Genomic DNA, 18,896 nt, shown 5'->3' on the forward strand with positions numbered 1-18,896 from the left:
TGGTTATGGAAGACATAGCATTACTTATTTTCTTAAATTCTTCTCAGTTGTTATTGGTATTATTTCTACTGTATATCAATTTCAGTACATAAAAATGATATATATAACATAAATATTTGCCTGTCACCAATATATGAAGTAAAAAACAAATTATACACGATGTTCTGTAAGAGGTTTTTTGGTACTGTTTTTTATTTTTTTTTCCCGTGGGACATCTGTCAGAGTATTTATTTACTCATGCCAGGGAAGGGGCATCCAGGGAATCAAATCTAATTTAATTAAAAAAATATTTTAAAGGTGAGATTGGAAGAGACTGAGAAAAACTCTCTTGGCTGCGTTAAAAGCTAAGGATTAATTGCAATGTTCTGACCTGAAATTCAGGTCTTGTGATTTCTTTCCAGGAGATTTTTCACTGCATGAAAAACCTGTCTGCAATGGCCTTGTTATTTAATTCAATCTTAATTGGATACAACCCCTCAAAATCTGAGGGATTGTTGGAAGGCCTGAAAGCACACAAAGGTATTTTTTAATGGTAACATTAATCGTCTGGAAGTGAAAAATGTCCTTCATCAAGTCACTGAACCTCTCTGCTATAATTTGTTTTAGGCTTATTTTGCATTTCTTTCAAATTTTGAAAGGACTTAAAGTTTCAAGGACATAAAATTTAATCTCTAGAGCATATGCCCTGTTCAGGGGAAGATTCAGCCATTTTCAAAGGAAGGCTTAGATTTGTGTTCAGTGAGGTAGATGTTAGGGGTTCTCCACGTGGCTTAATTATGTGCATGTCTTGATTGCCTCAAGAATTCATGTTGTTCTGAGACCCCTCGGGGAAGAGTCCGATGCTAAGGGACCAACATAGGGTGAGGACCCGCTCCCTAAAGCAGCCTTTCCTAACCTGGCCGGAATCCCTGAGCGCTATCAGGCCAACGTCTGGTGGAGAAGCAAATGCCCAGATGGCTTTTCTTTTGCAAGAGACGTAAATGGCCGGCTTGAGAGACAGGTAGGGAAACCCACCCACTTCTTGTCCCGTCACGGACTCTCGGAGAATATTAGAGGGTGCAGGACCATTTGGCACCAAATGGCAGGACCATTTCTATTGTTCTCCTCGCTGGGACAAAGGCGCGGGCGGACAGCTGGTGCTCGTCCTCTGCGGCGGGTGGGTCAGAGGAGGCCGGCGTGTCAGGGGTAGCCGTTCGGTTTTGCTTCGGGGCGGGCTTGCCCGGTGCGTGCCGCCCCGGCGGGCCCATCCCGAGCGCAGGGAGGACGCGGCTGGGCAGCCGCAGCGGCCTCTGCGTCAAGGAGCGCTGGGCCGGGGAGGTGCGGCGCGCAGCCCGGCGGCCGGCTCCCTTCCCCCGCGGCGCCCGCAGCCTCCCCCTCTCCCCCGCGGCGGGCCGGCGACCGCAGGCGGGCGGGCCGGGCACGTGGGCGCCCCCGTCACGCCCTCACTCGCACCCTCGCTCGCACCCGCGCGCTTGCATCTCGTGCTCTTTCCCTCGCGACACACAGGCGCTCAGGAAGGAGTGCCTCGCGGCCAGCCCGCCGGGCAGCGACCCCGCAGCCCAGCCCCAGGGCCCGCCCTTGGCAAGCCGCGGCTTCTCTCTCGACAGCCCCTCCGCGGCCTCGGTCGCAGCCGCCTGGGCCCGACGCTTTAGCCGCTGCTGCTGCTGTCGGGACCTGGACGACCCAAGAGGTGCCCGGTGGCGACACGCGAACGGTAACGACACGCTCCTACCGCTCAGGGCACGGTTTTAGGTAGGGCGGGGCTCACCGTCCGCCGCCCCGGAGCCGGCGGGCGGGGACGCGAGCGGACTTGGTGGATGGATCCCGGGAGGACTCCGGGGGGTCCTGGGAAGAGGGGAGGGGGGCAGCTCCAAAGCTTTTGGGGGTGAGCTTGGGCTGAGCGGGCGACCCTCCAGGCAGGGTCCTGCGCCTGTGCACAAGGGGGGTGCGGGTGACGGGTCGGGGGGAAGCACATGGGGCGGAACGTGCCGCCATCCTTCCTTCTCGTCGTGGAGCTCGCCCGCAGCATCCCCGAGAGACCAGTCGTTTCCAAGCCAAGTCAGGGCTGGCTGGGCGGGCGGGGTCCGACTGGGCAAGTCCGACAGGAAAGTTGGTAGGGTCCGGACGACGCGAGGCGCTTCCGAGGTTCTGGGCGACTTGGGAGCAGATCCGCGCGCGGGTGGGCGGTAGGGCGGGGAGAGGAGCCGGTCTCATTGCCCATTCGCTTCTCGTCGCTTTTGCCACTGCTGCGGGCGACTACCGGAGGCTGTGTTCTCACGTGACCCTCGTTCCCTTTTGCGCGAGGAACCCTGCGATAAAAGGTCCGTGAGTGGGCCTCTCCGCGCACAAGGCACGTGGCTACGGGAGAAGGCACAACCTGTGTGTTCTGCGCATCCAGGAATTTGGGAGTGTGCCGGTGAGATGGTGATGCTGGGGATTTTAAGGAGAGGGCGGGGGGGATTGGAAAGCCAGACCGTTTCTACACCATTTACTTGGCTTGTCTGTGAGTGGCCTGGGCACAGGACGATCTTGAATATAGGGACAGGTTCCAAATCATAACACGCAGGCAAACCAGCCTTGTAAACATGAGCGAATCACGCCCGGCCGAGACATGCCGGGGACAGGTGTGACCCCCCCAGTCGGGAATTCTTTTCCGTTAAGACACGGAGCGGCGTTGGCCGCGCGTTGCAGAGGGACGCCCCCAGGCTCGCGCTTAGTGTCTCGCTCTCTTCCCTCTTTCCATCTTCTTCCTTCCAAGGGAAAGGCTGGAGTAGGACGGGGCGGGGTCCGCACTCGGGCGCGGTGACGTCAGCAGTGTTTGGGTGCTTATGCAAATGAGGCTGCGTCCGCTTCGCCCCGTCTGGCCGGGCCCTTCCAGGTCTTAAAGGTAGACGCAGCCTCACTCAGTCTGCACCGTTTGTATGGTTCACTACCCAGAAACGCGGGAGGGCTGAAGTGTTTGTTTCATGTACCGCGTTTAGGCGCCTCATCACCCGGTTTTTAAAGCTGTTTTATACCTGTCATTGGCTGGTTGCTTTCCCGGGATACCGGGAACTACGTGTTTGCTTTAGCAAGTATTCTCTGACGAAGCAACCTGAGAGAGCTTCTCGCCCCACCCAGCCTCGTTTCCGCAAGACCGGTGCTGAGATAACCGACCTACTTGCGTCTTTGGCGCCTCGGTTTGACTTGTGTACTAGGTACTTAATAAGTACTTGATGATGGACTGAATTGCCCTCGAAGAGGTTTTATCTCATTAAATTCGGAGCATTCGATCATCAGAATCATATATTTTATTTTTGTGTGCGTACCCTCTGTATCCACATGATCAATGATCCATGTTGATTTGTTGGAGTAAAATATATTACAGAATTCATTGATCATTTTCCTCCAAGCGAAACATTTAATGTGTTCTTTTTTTTTTCAGGAAGACAGGAATTAACACTATTTTGAAAGGAAGATAATTTCTTCCTGTTTGTTGACAGGTTTTCTTTCTTCTGATTGCATTGCGGTATTCTTGATTCAAGAATTACTTTACACTCCCAATATATGTTAACTCAAGATATAATATTTTAAAGGCTTAAGAAAGATATTTATACGTGTTTCTAGAAAATGAGTGTTCTGTCATCCAAATGATAACGTAAATAAGAAACACTGTTTGGGTCTGTTAAGGCTGCTGTAGCAAAATACCATAAATTGGGTGCTTTATAATCAACAGAAATTTATTTCTCATAGTTCTGGAGGCTGAGAAATTCAAGACACCAGCAGATTTGGTGTCTGGTGAGAGCCTGCTTCCTGCTTCTTAGATGGTGCCTTTCACTGTATCCTCACATGTTGGAAGGGGCTCGTTAGCTTTCTCGGTTACTTTTATTACCCAAAAGGCCCCATCTCCTAATACCATCATCTTGGGGTTAGAATTTCAACATATGAATTTGGAGTGGAGGACACAAACATTCAAGCCATAGCAAATAGTAGAAGAATTTAATTGGCTAATAGCCATTTGAGATACCAATAATCAAATGAAATGCCTTACTTGTCAATTATTAAGTTAATACGTAAAATAAGTTAGAATAATTACTAAAACCTAAACTCTATGTTTATAATCACTAATTTACTCAGTGATCAGAGTTCAAATTTTGCTGAGTGCATGTTAGAAAATGTGCTGTCCTGTCATAAAATAAAACTTGTGTATGAATAGGTAAGAAAGTTGCATTCTGTTGAACTCTGGGGTTATTACCCAGGTAGTAAAAAAAAAAATCATTGACTTAGATTGATAGACCTAAAAGAGACCTTGCTTATTATCAAAAACTCTGAAAACTTTTACTTCTCAATTTACTTCTCAACTTCTTTTGGGTAGTGTGTGACTATTATTACATACATAGGCATGATTGGATATATTAATATAGTCTGTGCAGAGTAATATTTTTTTAAGATTTTATTTATTAGAGAGAGAGAATGAGTGGAGGGCGGGAAGAGGGAAGAGCAGGCTCCCTGCTGAGCAGGGACTGGATCCCAGGACCCTGAGATCATGACCTGAGCCAAAGGCAGATGCTTAACCTACTGAGCCACCCAGGCGCCCCTATGCAGAGTAATATTAAAATAGTTTCTGAACAAAATTCCATGGGCATAGTCTGATGCATGAAAACATTTAAAGTTACATGGCAGGAAGAATCTTTATATTTATATCCAATTTCCCTTATAATTTAAAATAAGTCCTAACTACTGTTCTGAATGTATTTAGTAAATTTTTTATGGATTTATCTGATTAAATATTTACTTTGACCAATAATGATTTTCTCATATTTCTCTGTGAATAACAAGCCCCAGACACCGGGCTACAGGATAGTTTTAAATGCTCAGTATCACTTGATATAGAAGACTGTTTTCAGTCTTGAAGTTCACTTTATTTCCTTTTGATTAATGCACTAACATATCCTTTCACATAAGATTCATTGATTGTTATCTTTAAATGAAATGCTTACACTGGGAGCTTTTTCACCTATCAGATTGCCAAAGATCAAAAATTACTCACTGTATTGAAGAGGGCAGAGGGAAACAGGCACCTCTCATATATGGCTTGTAGTTCAAGTTGAGACAACTTTTATAAAGGGCCACTTGGCAGTATTTACCAAAATTGTAGAAGCACATAACCTTTGATGAAGTAGGTCCACTTCTAGGAATTTATTCTACAGATATGCAAATGCCAGATATACAGAGTCAGTTGCTTGAACATTGAGGCAGATTATCAGAAATGACCTAAATATATACTCATACCATGGTCTATCATACAATTAAGACAAAACAGAACAAACAAATAAACAAAAACCAAACAATTGTATTGAGAGCAAAAGCTTTTGAAGGCTTTTTAAATGAAAAACCAAGATGCAGAGTTATGCATATAGTGACTGTTGTGTAAGAAGAAACAGGTTGGGTGGGTGGGGCGAAAACACATATCAGCTTGAATATATATACACCAGTACCTGTGGAGGACTTTGGTGACTTACAGGGAAGTAGGGATGGGACTGATACGCTGAGGGACAGAATGGGAAGATACTTTTTGCTCTATGCCCTTTAATACTATATTACTATACTATTTATTCAAAGTATACATTAAAATATATTCTAAAGTGAAGGCAATAGCAAATACCCGTGGGAGAACAGTATCCAGGCATCAGATACTATAGAATGAGTAAGGTATAAAAGTCAATGGGTATTTTGGCTCCATGATTTTCATAGTTTCTGAATTTACAAGAGAGGTTTTGCTTTCAACATTCTTAGTAATAAAATTATATTAGAGTAGCAGATGGGCTTTAGTGGATTCACTAAATTTATCCAGTATTATCAGCATAAAAATACAAAAACAATTTTAGTGAGTTGACTGGGGCCTTAAAGAAATTTTATTTTGAGATGGCTATAGATTCACATGTAGTTGTTAAGAAATAATACAGAGAGCTTTTGTGTGCTTGTCACGCAGTTTCCTGAAAATGTAACATCTTGCAAAACTGTATTACAGCTTCATAATCAGAGTATTGACATGGATAAAGTCAAGTAACAGAACAGTTCCATCACTGTAAGGATTCTTGTGTTGCCCTTTATAATCACAACCACATCACTCTGCTCTTCGTATTTATTTTGCATTTCAAGAATGTTATCGAACTGGAATCATATAGTATGCAACATTTTGTAATTGGCTTTTTCCACTCAGTGTAATTGTCTATAAATTCATCTAAGCTGTAGTGTATATCAGTAGTTTATTTTTATTTTTGAGTAGTACTCCATGGTATGGATTTACCAAAGTTTAACTATTCACCCATTGAATGACATCTGGGTCGTTTCCAGTTTAGGGTTATTATGAATAAAGCTGCTATGGATACTCATTTACAGGTTTTATGGAACATAAATTCTCATTTCTCCAGGATAAATGCCCAGGAGTGTAATTGCTGGATTATATGGTAGTTGCATATTTAGTTTTCCAGAGCACTGTACCATTTTGCATTCTCACCAGCAATGTATGAATGATCAGTTTCTCTGTATCCTTGCCAGAATTTTGTTGTCATTATATTTTAGCCATTTTGAGAGGTATGCAGTGACATCTCATTGTAGTTTAATTAGCATTTCCTTAATAGCTAATAATGTTGAACCTCATTTCATGTGCTCATTTGCCATCCAGATATCACATTCAGTGAAATGTCTCTGTATATTTTTTACCCATTTTAAAATTATTTTTAATTGTTGAGTTTTATGAATTTTTATAGATCCTAAATACCTGCCCTTCCCCAGATATGTGGTCTGCAAATATTTTTCTTCCAGTCTTTAGCTTATTCTTTCATCCTCTAAATAGGTTCTTTCACAAAGCAAAAGTTTTTAATGTTGAAGTTCAGTTTACTAAATTTTGCTTTTGATGTCGTAGCTAAGAATTCTTTGCTTTGCTCTAGATCTCAAAGATTTTCTCCAATGATTTATTTTTGACAGGCGGGGATACTAACCACTATACTAATGAGGAGGTCCAATGATTTATTTTTGAAAGTTTTATAGTTTATGTTTTACCTGTAAGTCCATGATCCAGTTTAAGTTAAGCGTTGTATAAGGTGTGAAATTTAGGTTGAGGTTGTATTTTTGCCTAGAGATATCCATATTCCAGAACCATTTGTTGAAAGGGCTGTCATTCTTTCTCCATTGAAATTATGTTTGCACCTTTGTCAAAAATCAGTTGGGTGTATTTTTGTGGGTCTATTTATGAGTACTCTCTTCTGTTTCATTGATCTATGTGTCTATCCCCCTTCTGCTAAGATAACACAATCTTCATTACTGTAGGTATAAAATAAGTCTTCAAATCAGGTAGAATGATTCCTCTCACTTCATTCTTCCTTTCTAAATTGTTGAAGGTATTTTCGTTTTCTGCCTTTTTATATGAATTTTAAAATAATTTTATCTATAAATTTTTCTGGAATTTTATCTATAAATTTTTTCTGGCATTAAACTTGTATATCAATTTAGGGAGAATTTACGTATTTACTATGTTAGTCTCCCAAACCATAAACATGGTAGTTATGTCTCCTTAGGTATTTAGATCTTTTTTTATTGTTTTCATTAGCACTTTGTAGTTTTCAGCATAAAAGTACTGTCCATGTTTTGTAGATTTCTTGGGATTTTCAACATAGACAACCAGAATGTCTGCAAATATGGAAAATTTTCTTTCTTTCTTTCCAATCCAAATGCCTTAGATTTCCTTTTCTTTCCTTATTGCACTAGCTAGAACTTTCAGTACTCTGCCCACTCTCTTAAAAGTATGAGAGTGGGCATTCTTGTTTCTGATCTTAAGGCAAAAGCATTCAGTCTTTCATTGGTAAGTATACCAATTGTATGTTTTTTGGCGGTGATTTTTATCAAATTGAGAAAGTTTCCTTTTATTCCTAGTTGGTTTTTTTTTTTTTTTTTTACAATTTTTAAATTACAGGTGGATACTGAATTTTGTCAAATGCCTTTTCTGTATCAATCAATATAGTCATATGACTTTTTTCTTTAGCCTCTTATGGTATATTACATTATTGATTTTGAATACTGAACCAGCCCTGTATACCTAGAATAAAGCCCATTTGGTCATGGTATATAATTCTTATTATATATTGCTGAGTCTGTTTTCTAATATTGTGTTGAGGAATTTTGTGTCCATATTCATAAGGGATATAGATTTATAGTTTTTTTTGTATTGTTTTTCTTCCTGGTATTGTCTTCAGAGTAACAGAGTAATACTAGCTTAATAAAATGAATGTGCAGTGTTCCATTATCTTGTATTGTCTAGAAGAGATTGTGCAGAGTTGGTGTTAATTCTTCTTTAAATGTTTAATAGGATTCCCTAGTGAAACCAGCTAGGTCTAGAGATTGCTTTTGTGAGAATTTTAAATAATGTGCATTTAAGTTCTTTAACAGATATAGAGTTATTACATGATCTGTTTGATATTGGGTGAGTTGTGGTAGTTTGTGTTTTTTGAGGAATTTGTCCATTTCATCTAAATTGTTTATTTATGTGTGTAGAGTGTTTTGCTGTTATTCTCTTATGATCATTTTGATGTCTAAGTTTTGTTGTGATAATCCCTGTTGCATTTCTGATATACAAATGCCTTAAATATAAGACTGACCACATGGAACTTTACAAAAGAATAACTAAATGTGTCTCTCAAGGTTAGTATTTACTTTATGGTTAAAAGAAAATCACTGCATGGATTTAAAAATCTAAACCACACGATTTTTACACAGGTCTAAGCCCCATTGTGAACAGTTCCTTGGACAATAGTTTAAATTTCAGTAGAGTTAAGTATTTATACTTTCAGTTAAATTCAATGAATATTCAATTTGTCCCCCCCTTGGCAAATGTTTCAGTTATCTCTTGCTACATAACAAATACTCCCTGCCACTGTGTTTTGTTTTGTTTTGTTTCAGTAGGTTCAAAACAATGGTTTATTGAGCCCCTTTACCCTCTGTTGCCTTTCTGGTATTGTAATGATTTAAAACAATAATGAATTATTATTTCTTATTATTCTGTGTGTTGGCTGGGCTCAGCTGGATACCTCATCTGTTCCATTTGGTATGTGTTAGCAGTTGGACTGGTACTAGAATGTCAGTGCCTTTGTTCCTGGGCCTAGGGCTTCAGTCACTGAGGCACGCCCTCTCTTTCCATGTGGGATTTCTAGCAGAGCAGATGGACTTTTATATATAGTGTCTGAATTCCAAAAGAGTGAAAGCAGAAACCGCCAGCCTTCCTCAGGCCTGGCTTGGAACTTGCAGTGTCACTTCTGCCTTCTACTGGTCAAAGCAAGTTCACACACTCCCAGAATTCAAATTCAAGCTCAAGTAGGGCCCAGAATTAAGAAAAGAGGAAATAGACTCCACTTCCTAATGGGAGGAGGAGCACACATGTACAGCATTGGGAGGAATTATAAACCTTCTTTTTGCACACAATCTATTCTAGGAAATAATTAAGAAAGGTCATACTTGATAGTTTATGATGATAATGAATAAAACATGTGGATTGCCCCCAAATTCATTTTTCCTGACATGATAATTCAAATATATAATTAAATGTAATATAATATTATATGCCTATAGTCAGCCAGTAATAGCTCCTAAAATACGTCTGCCTACTAATTCTTGGTACTTGTGAATGTTACCTTATTTGGAAAAAGAGTCTTGGCAGACATAATCCGCTGATGAAGAGATTATCCTGATATGTCCAGATGAGCCCTATATGCCATCACAGTGTCCTTATATGAAAGAGTCAAAGGGAGATCAGACACCCACAGAAGAGGTGGAGGCAGGGTGAGTGCGGAGGTAGAGATGGGAGGGATGTGGCTCTAAGTGAAGGGATGCCGGCAGCCTCCAGAAGCTAGAGAAGGCAAGGGGCAGACTGTCCCCGGGGTCCTCTTGAGGGAGAGACCTGCCCACACCTTGATTTTGGTTTATTAAAAATAATTTTGACCTCTGGGTTCCACAGCCTTGAAAGAACTCATTTATGCTACTTGAAGTCACTAAATTTGAAGTAATTTGTTACAGAATTCTTAGGAAGTGAATACAGTGTTTAAATCTGAGTTGTTCTCCATGTATTAGCAAAATTTTAAGTATTTGAAAGAATTTTTGTCTGTTTTTAAAATGTTTAAAAGACTTAGTGAAATGCTTTATTAAGATTTAAAATCTGTCCTTGATTCGTCGAAGTCAACAAAAAATACATTTCAATTTATGGAAATTGCTTTATAATTATAATTTTCAAATAATTGCAAGCTCACAGGAAGGTACAAAGGGAGGTCCTGTGCACCTTTCCCCTAGCCTCTCTCATTTTATGATATTGTATAGATGTACAGTACAATATCAAAACCAGCATATTGATATTGGTATAATCCATAGTTTTTCAGATTATGAATTTGCTCTGCCTATGTGTGTGTATATGTGTATAGTTCTTTGTAGTTTTATCAGATGTGTAGCTTCATGTAATCCTTAATCATAATGAAGATACTACTAGGGGCGCCTGGGTGGCTCAGTCGTTAAGTGTCTGCCTTCGGCTCAGGTCATGATCCCAGGGTCCTGGGATCGAGCCCCGCATCGGGCTCCCTGTTCAGCAGGAAGCCTGCTTCTCCCTCTCCCACTCCCCCTGCTTGTGTTCCCTCTCTGGCTGTGTCTCTCTTTGTCTAATAAATAAAATCTTTAAAAAAAAAAAAAGATACTACTAAACACTACCATCTCAAAGACTCCCTTGTCCTTTATAGCACACCCACCTGCCTGTCCATACCTTCACTCCTAGCAGCCACTGTTGGTTCACCTCTATCATTTTGTTATTTCACAAATGTTATATAAATGAAATCATGCAATATGTATCCTTTTGAAATTGACTTTTTTCCCCATGCAGCATCATTTCCTTGAGTTTCATCCAAGTTATTGCATGTATCAATAATTCTTTCCTTTTTTCTTGCTGATTTGGCATGATATGGATATACTACAACTTGTTTTACCATTCACCCACTGAAGGACATTCAGTTTGGGGCTATATAAGTAAAGTTGATATGAACATTTATGTACAAGTTCCTGCTTGAAAATAAGCCTTTATTTCTTTGAGCTATATGTCTAAGAGTGCAAATTGGTGGTCAGTGTGGTAACTCTATTATTAGTGCTGAAAGGAAATTCCGGCTATTTTTTTTATTTTTTTATTTTTTAGAGTGGCTGTACTATTTTATATTTCTATCAGCAATATATGATTGATCTAGTTTCTTTGCATCCTCACCAACTTTTGGTGTCTTTACTTTTTTAAATTTGCTTTTGATTTTAGCCATCCTCATAGGTATGTTATAGTCCACCTTTTTGGGCAAAATATATAAAAGTGTAAGTTGTGACTATGTATTGTCATTTGTAAAAAAATATTTCTCTCCTTTTGTTTGGCTCTGTGTTTTTTGTTACTTTTTCACTCAATGAACACATTTTATGTAAAGGGGGTATAATTTGGAAAAGAAATGTTTAAGTTGAACTCTATATTGTTGAAATTTTTTGTATTATTTGTCAAGATCATTATTTCAGTACATTATAGAATCCCTTATCTCTTTCCTCTTGCAATTATTCCATAACTATAAACTTCTCAAGATGTGTCATTTGTTCTTGGGCGTTGCAATATAGTTTACCATTTTGTTTTTATTCAAATAGCCTTTACTTTTTACCCTATATATTAGAATTAGAAAAATAGATTTCATTTGAATCCACAATAAAGTTCAGGTTTACTATTCATAATTAGTTGATATTTAAAGAAAATTTTATTCGGTAAAATTTGTAATTGTCCAAGCCAGGGAGGTAATTTGCTGTTCTTGTTCTTTATTATAGAATATTAAACTTTTGGCAAGTGCCGGTAATTAGCCAGCACAGGCATGTCTCTAAGACGCAAGTGCCTGCCTGTTATTTTACGTCTTCACATATTTTCACTGGAAATGTTAATTAGAATTTAATACACTTTCGAAAGAGGTTGTAACAATAGTTTAAGAGCTAAACAGTCTTGAAAGATAGAGCAACAAAGAATTGCATAATATTTTGAGTTAATTATATAGTGAAAATATTAGCAAGACAAAGACAAAAGCAGAGAAAACACCTATTGTCAATATCAGGAATAAAAAATGTGATATAACTACAAATCCTACAACTAATAAAAAGGAACCTACAGAATATTATGAGTCACCTTCTACAAACAAATTTGACAATTTATTTTTTTTTATTTTTATTTTTTTTTAATTATTTATTTATTTATTTGAGACAGAGAGAATACACATGAGAGGGGGGAGGGTCAGAGGCAGAAGCAGGCTCCCTGCCGAGCAGGGAGCCCGATGCGGGACTCGATCCAGGGACTCCAGGATCATGACCTGAGCCGAAGGCAGTCGCTTAACCAACTGAGCCACCCAGGCGCCCACAAATTTGACAATTTAAATGAAATGGACAAATTCCTTGAAAAACACAACTTACCAAAACTAACACAAGAAAAACAAAATCTCAGTAGCGATGGGGTGGCTGGGTATTGGACATTGGGGAGGGTATGAACTATGGTGAGCTCTGTGAATTGTGTAAGACTGATGAATCACAGACCTGTACCCCTGAGACAAATAATACATTATATGTTAATAAAAAAAATTTAAAAATTTAAAAATTTAAAAAAATTTAAAAAAGAAAATCTCAGTAGCTATATATCAATGAAACAAATTGAATTTTTTTAATAAATTGAATTTTTAATTAAACATATTCTCTGAAAGAAAACTCCAGGCCCAGATGGCTTTATTAGTGAGTGCTGCCAAACATTTAAGGAAGAATTAAAACTAATTCTACATATATTTTATCAGAAAATAAGTGAGAGACCATTTTAAAATTCTATTTATGAGTCCACCAAAACCAGAGAAGTGAAATATAAGAAAAAATCCTTATCAAAATATTAGCAAATTGATTCTAGTAATATATTAAAAAGGTAATACGTCTTGACCAGTGACGTTTATCTCACAATGAAAGACTGGTCTAAAATACAAAATCAATTGATGCTGTATGGTATATTAGTAGATTAAGGAGTTACATGATTATCTTAATAAAGGTAGGAAATTATGTGTCAAAATTCAACAGTTAATCAGGATTAAGAAAAAAAAAGACCCTCACTGAACTAGGAATTAAAAGAAACTTCCCTAAACTGACAAAAGGCATCTATGAAAAAAAATCCATAACTAATATTGTCTTTAGTAAAATATTGAATACTTTCCCATTAGCACTGGGGCATGGATGAAAATGTCTGTTCTTAACACTTCTGTTCAAAATTTTAGTGGATGTCCAAGCTGGTATGGTAAGTCAAGAAAAAGAAATTAAAGGTAAACAATTAGAGGAACCTTAAACTATATTTACATTTGACATACTGCGTGTATAAAAATGCTAAGGGATCCTAAAACAATATCAGCTCGAATTAGCATTGTTGCAGAATAGGAAGCTTGTATTAAACATCAACTTTTTTCCAGAGACAATTTAAAGATGCCAACCAAGTTCATAGAATGGAAAGCTCAAATTTTTAAGATGTCAGTGCTCTCCAAAAGGGTTTATAGAATTGATGTAAACCCAGTCAAAATTCTAGCAGGCCTGGGTTTCTTGGGGTAGAAATTAACAAGGTAGGGGTGCCTGGGTGGCTCAGTTCCTTAAGCATCTGCTTTCAGCTCAAGTCATAACCCAGGATCCGGGGATGAATGGAGCCCCACCTCGGGCTCCCCACTCAGTGGGAAGTCTGCTTCTCCGTCTGCCTCTCTCTCCCTGCTCATGCTTGCACGTGCCCTCTCTCTCGCTCTTTTTCTCTCTCAAATAAATAAATAAAATAAAAATTAAAAAAAGAAATTAATAAGCTGACTTCAAAATTTATGTGGAAAGGCAAGGAAAAAAATTTTAAAAAAACATTAAAAATGGTTAGGGTTGAGAAGCACTGAGTTAGAAATTTATTATGTTGATTTAAAAATGTTTTGGATCTCGTTTTAAGTGCTTTAAAATAGATATTTTTCTGAAAACTTGCATATGAAGATAATTAAAGCAATGCAAAAATGGGAGAATGAGAAAAATGTAAATATAAGTCCAAATTAAGTAATGTAACGTTCCCAACATTTTTTATATATGTTAAGTCCTTACACAGTAGATGAGTGGAAAGACACCAATTGTTTTAAATTTGTAATAGCTGTATTATTTAGGGTTCTTTGTTTGCAAGCTGTAGAGACTGATGCTGGCTAAGAGGCAAAAATAAAATAAAATGAAGAAGAAATATTGGCAAGGCTCAGGGGCTCAAAGGAACAATAGGGTGCTTGGCAATGGGATGGAAAAGGAACCAGAACCCATGACTATAGTAGTAGTTTCTGCCTGGGCACAATGCCTTTGGAATTGAGTGAGATGCCAACCTTTTGATCTCTTTGTTCCTGTCCTCAAGATTCAGAATCCAGGGAGGGGAATTCTAACTGGACAAGTGTAGAAGATTATTTTCAAAGGTGGTGGCAGTATTTTTCTTTTCTCTCTACTTGTACCTTTTGCAATTTGACTTTGTTGCTCCTTCCATTAAAGGTGGAGTTTATCCACTCAAATCAATCTGAACTTAGCTGAGTGACTTGCTTTGGCCAGTGAAACCTTAGCAAATGCTACACAGAGGCTTTGCTAGCACTTCATGTTGGGCTTACTTCTTTTGGCTAGAGTTGGAACTCTGAGCTTATAATGTCAACAAGTTGGAGCTAGCATTTTGGAGAGACTACATAGGGGAGAATCAAAGTGCTCTGGCTAATAGACTGCCTCCTGCCAGAATGTGAGCGAGACCATCTTAGCCCATCCTTACCCACTTGAGTTGATAGATGACTGTAGTGGAGAAGTGACCTGAGTCAAGACCAGCAAAACAACTGATCATCTAAGCCTCGTTCAAACTGCAAACGCACAGAATCATAAACAAATAAAACCTTTATTTGTTAAGCCACTAAGTTTTGAAGTAACTTGTTATGCAGCAGTAGAAAACTGGTATTAGGAAAAAAAAAAGTGATGTTAAAACAATATAACATATAGCATTGGCTCTAGACCTACATTATCCTTAATAATTTGCAATAAACCAGTTGTAACAATACAACTATAAGAGGGATAATAATCATAATAACAAAAGAAGACATATATTGAGTTCTGTCAATGTACTGGCATTTATCCAAGCACTTTATTATTAGATAACAAAGTAACTTAGCCAAAGTCATAAAACTGTAAGTGATAGAGCTAGGATTTGAACTCAGTCTGTTTCTAGAAATTAGATACAAGTGTTTGGCATCAATACATGTCTCTTCCCAGCAAGAAGTATTAATTTCTATGAGATCTCATAATAGTAAGCAAGAAGGATTATATGAAAACGTGAAGAGGTGGGGTCATTATCCTTTTTTTGACTAGGAGTTTTATATTTAGACAGTATCCTAAATTGCTTCCTGATATGAAAGATGAGGACATTCTCATACTTTTATTTCTGTCTTCTCCCATTTCAGTTCCCCTGATTCTGTTAGTTATTTTATTTTTTGAATTTTAATTCGTATTTTTCCCTTAAACATAATTCATATAGATTTTAAAGCTTATTTCCCACTTAAATTAATGTTCACTTCTATCCTTTAGCATGGCTTCTATGTTACTGAAGTTTTTACTTTGTTTTCTCTCTTGGTTGGCCAAATTTCATTATCGTGTAACCTGTTCCTCTCCCTCCCCAATAGGGATCATCAGATCTCTTCCAGACCAGAATATTTGCCTGTGGCTTTTATAATTGGAATACAAAATAATTGAGTATAAAAATTGGAGATTGAGTACTTTTTCCTCGTAGTTCTTTTAGAGGTTATTAAACATCCTGAGAAGTCCTTTTATTTCCCCTTTCTACTTTTGCTTGAAATCCCTAGGAATCTTTATCCCAGTATTTTTCACTATTGACCCCTCTGTATTATTATTATTTGAAAATATGAATCTAGGCAAAACTTCCATTAATTTATCTTTCAGAATTTTTTGTTATATTCTATTTTCTTGCTTCTTTTCAGAAGCTGCATAAAGCCAAAAGTAAAGATACGAATTTAATTTCTGAATGGATTTGTAAAAACCAATTTTAAGTTTGTTGGATCACCTTTATCTGACTTCTGTTTCCATTAGCTTTTTCTCTGAATTACTTTAAGATATTTGACACTTTTCATTCTTTTTGAGAAGTTTCCTGAAGTCTGTTCTCCATGTCTATGGATGTACTTATAGCAGCTTTTATTTGTTTCTAATGTGCCTTTTATTCCTATACTGAATTTTCCCATTTCTTTTCTATATTCTATATTCATCCACCTAACTTTTTTTCTTCCCAATCATCTTTTATATCTTTTCTTTTTTTTTTTTTAAAGGGGGACTTTTTTTAATCTTTATTTTATTGTGTCTCTGAGTTTTCTTAAATAAGTAATCTACTTGAAACTCTAGAGCTATTTTCTACATTTGTCTTTTGCTTGTGTTTCTTCCCCTCTCTACTACCACTCCGTCTCCCTGGTTCTATATAAAACCCTATCATTCTTAGTAATTATCCTTAAATGTGTAGAGTTCTCTCTTGTCATACTATTTGATAAAGAAATTAGTGCCATGGAAATGGAGCCTAGATCAAGTGATCTGAGGAACTCCCTATCTTCAATTCAGATTTATTTTCTGGAACAGTGGTTGTCAAATTTTTTTTTCAATACAGTCGGTAAATATTTTAGGCTTTGCAGTCTGTACAAAGTGACTCTGCTGTTGCAGCACAAAATTAGCTATAGGAAATATGTAAAAGTGTGGGCATGGCTATGTTCCAATAGAATTTTATTTATAAAATCACACAATGGGTTGTTTTTAACCCAAAGGCAATATTTTGTTGACCCTTGATCAGATATTCAAGATATCAGGGGTAGACAGGAGGTCTTTACCAGGTAATGATGTAGACTGCTAATGCCACTCCTAGGTGCAGATGAAGTGCAGAAGATGACAGTTTGCTTCTGTCGCAGGAATGGTTGGTGCTAACTTGGCTGTGCAGTTACTTGAAATTGATTATCCTACTTCCTCTGACCTGTAGAGTACTGATACTTTATGACCTCCCACCTCACTTGCTTCATGGGCATTCCTGCTTCATTTCTTCTTTTCCCAGATGTAGCGATGATCAAAATACTTTTGGCAACAGTCAACCTCGCTTTTTATTCTCTTTTTAATCCATGTTTATAGTCTACTTTTATGAGCTAAGTTCTTCAATAAGCTTTTGGCATCACGAAAAAATGTCATCTTTCAGAAAAGTTGGGTCTTGAAGATGTGAAATTAATTTGGCTTCCAAATTGTTCTCTCATATACTAAGTTTTTGCAAATCCATTCAGAAACTGTTTATATCTTTACTTTTGGCTTTCTGCAGCCCTCGGAAAGGAAGGTCTCGGACTCAGTGAGTATAGGGCCTTAGGATAAAAAAATAAAAACCCCCAAAACAACCAAATATGTAATAGTGTAGAATGCTTGTAGATATCATACAATATTCTTGCTCCTTTTTGGAGTTCATTCATATGACAGACAAGTTTAAACCTTGAGAATGTGAGATGAGTGAAATAAAGTCATTTTCCAGGCAGAGCTTATGGCCTAGTGAAGAAGAGAGCTCTATATAAAGGCAACAAAATATTTATGTTGCATTTTTTGATATGTTTAATTTTGTAAAGGTTGCCTAGGTTTATTGTATTATATAATCTGTATAGATAGATATGTTTTATATATTAGATGTATTTCAGGCATTTATATCATTGTATTTAAATTTTGTTTACATTTGATGCTTTCATTTCATGGAAAATCTGAACTTTGGGTAATTTGATAGAAACTTTTATTTTTATTTAGGATTTATTTATTTATTTGAAAGAAAGAGAAAGCACAAGTATGGGGTGGGGGGGTGGGCAGAGGGAGTCTTAAGCAGACTCTATGCCTAGAGCACAGAGCCCCACGTGGGGCTCATTCTCATGACCCTGAGATCATGACCTGAGTCAAAACCAAGAGATGGACGCTTAACTGACTGCGCCATCCAGGCATCCCAGTCTGATAGAAACTTTTAAATGTAAACTTTGCCAAAGGATATCATATGTACATTTGTATGATTATTCATTAAATATGTAATAAAACATTCAGCAGTGTCCAAAGTTGTTATTTTTCATTTCGTTTTTTTTTGTTTGTGTGGGGTTATTTTTCTGCAAAGTCTAGATATTTATAGAAGAAATAATACAATTTCTGAGATAATTTGGGGGAGGCTCATGAGTAACCCTGTCTTTTAACTTTCTTCTTTCTGAAATGATGGGTGTTTTTACTGTAATAGTATTTCTAAACTTTGATACATTCCTTACCTTTCTATTTGTATGGAAAAAGCAAAAAGAATAGCTTAGTAACCTTAGTTTATTGAGGAAACTAAGGTTAAGAATGATATAACTACTAGAAGTTATACAACTAATAAATAAAAGAACTAGGACACAATTCCAGGTTTGTCAGATTACAGCCAATGCTCTTATCTATGTATCAGTTAAATTACTGTGCCAACAACTTACCTTTAGATAATTCAACAAGTATAGATCTACATAATTCATGTCTCACAAATCACAGTTTCCTATATGTCAGGTTGTTTTCTTACAGTAAAAATTACTTGGAAAATTAACTTATTTCAGTTTTTCAATGGTTGTATTTATTCGTTTACTCAACTCGTATTTACTGAGCTCTCAGAGAAAAGAAAGCAAATTAAACAGACATAATCCCTAACCTCTTGAAACTATTTCCACATCAAAAATTTGGTGATCTCTTTACAGTAGTCACTATGAGAAGTTGTTCAATTATTCTAGAGATATGCCTATTATTTAAATATC

The 18,896-nt window shown here is 37.8% G+C and overlaps 1 protein-coding gene across 1 annotated transcript in view; it reads left to right on the forward strand.

Annotated features, from left to right (window-relative positions):
• Positions 1–1,706: 1,706 nt before the first annotated feature.
• SLC6A15 (solute carrier family 6 member 15) overlaps positions 1,707–18,896 on the forward strand; it is a 43,014-nt gene continuing 25,824 nt past the window's right edge. Inside the window, exon 1 of the mRNA XM_034987884.1 lies at positions 1,707–1,752. The gene's annotated coding sequence lies outside the window, so the exon portion shown is untranslated. The remainder of the gene's footprint in view (positions 1,753–18,896) is intronic.

This window comes from Mirounga leonina, unplaced genomic scaffold (genome assembly GCF_011800145.1).
Source record: "Mirounga leonina isolate KUSES-001 unplaced genomic scaffold, KU_Mleo_1.0 Mir_418, whole genome shotgun sequence".
Taxonomy (NCBI): Eukaryota; Metazoa; Chordata; class Mammalia; order Carnivora; family Phocidae; genus Mirounga; species Mirounga leonina.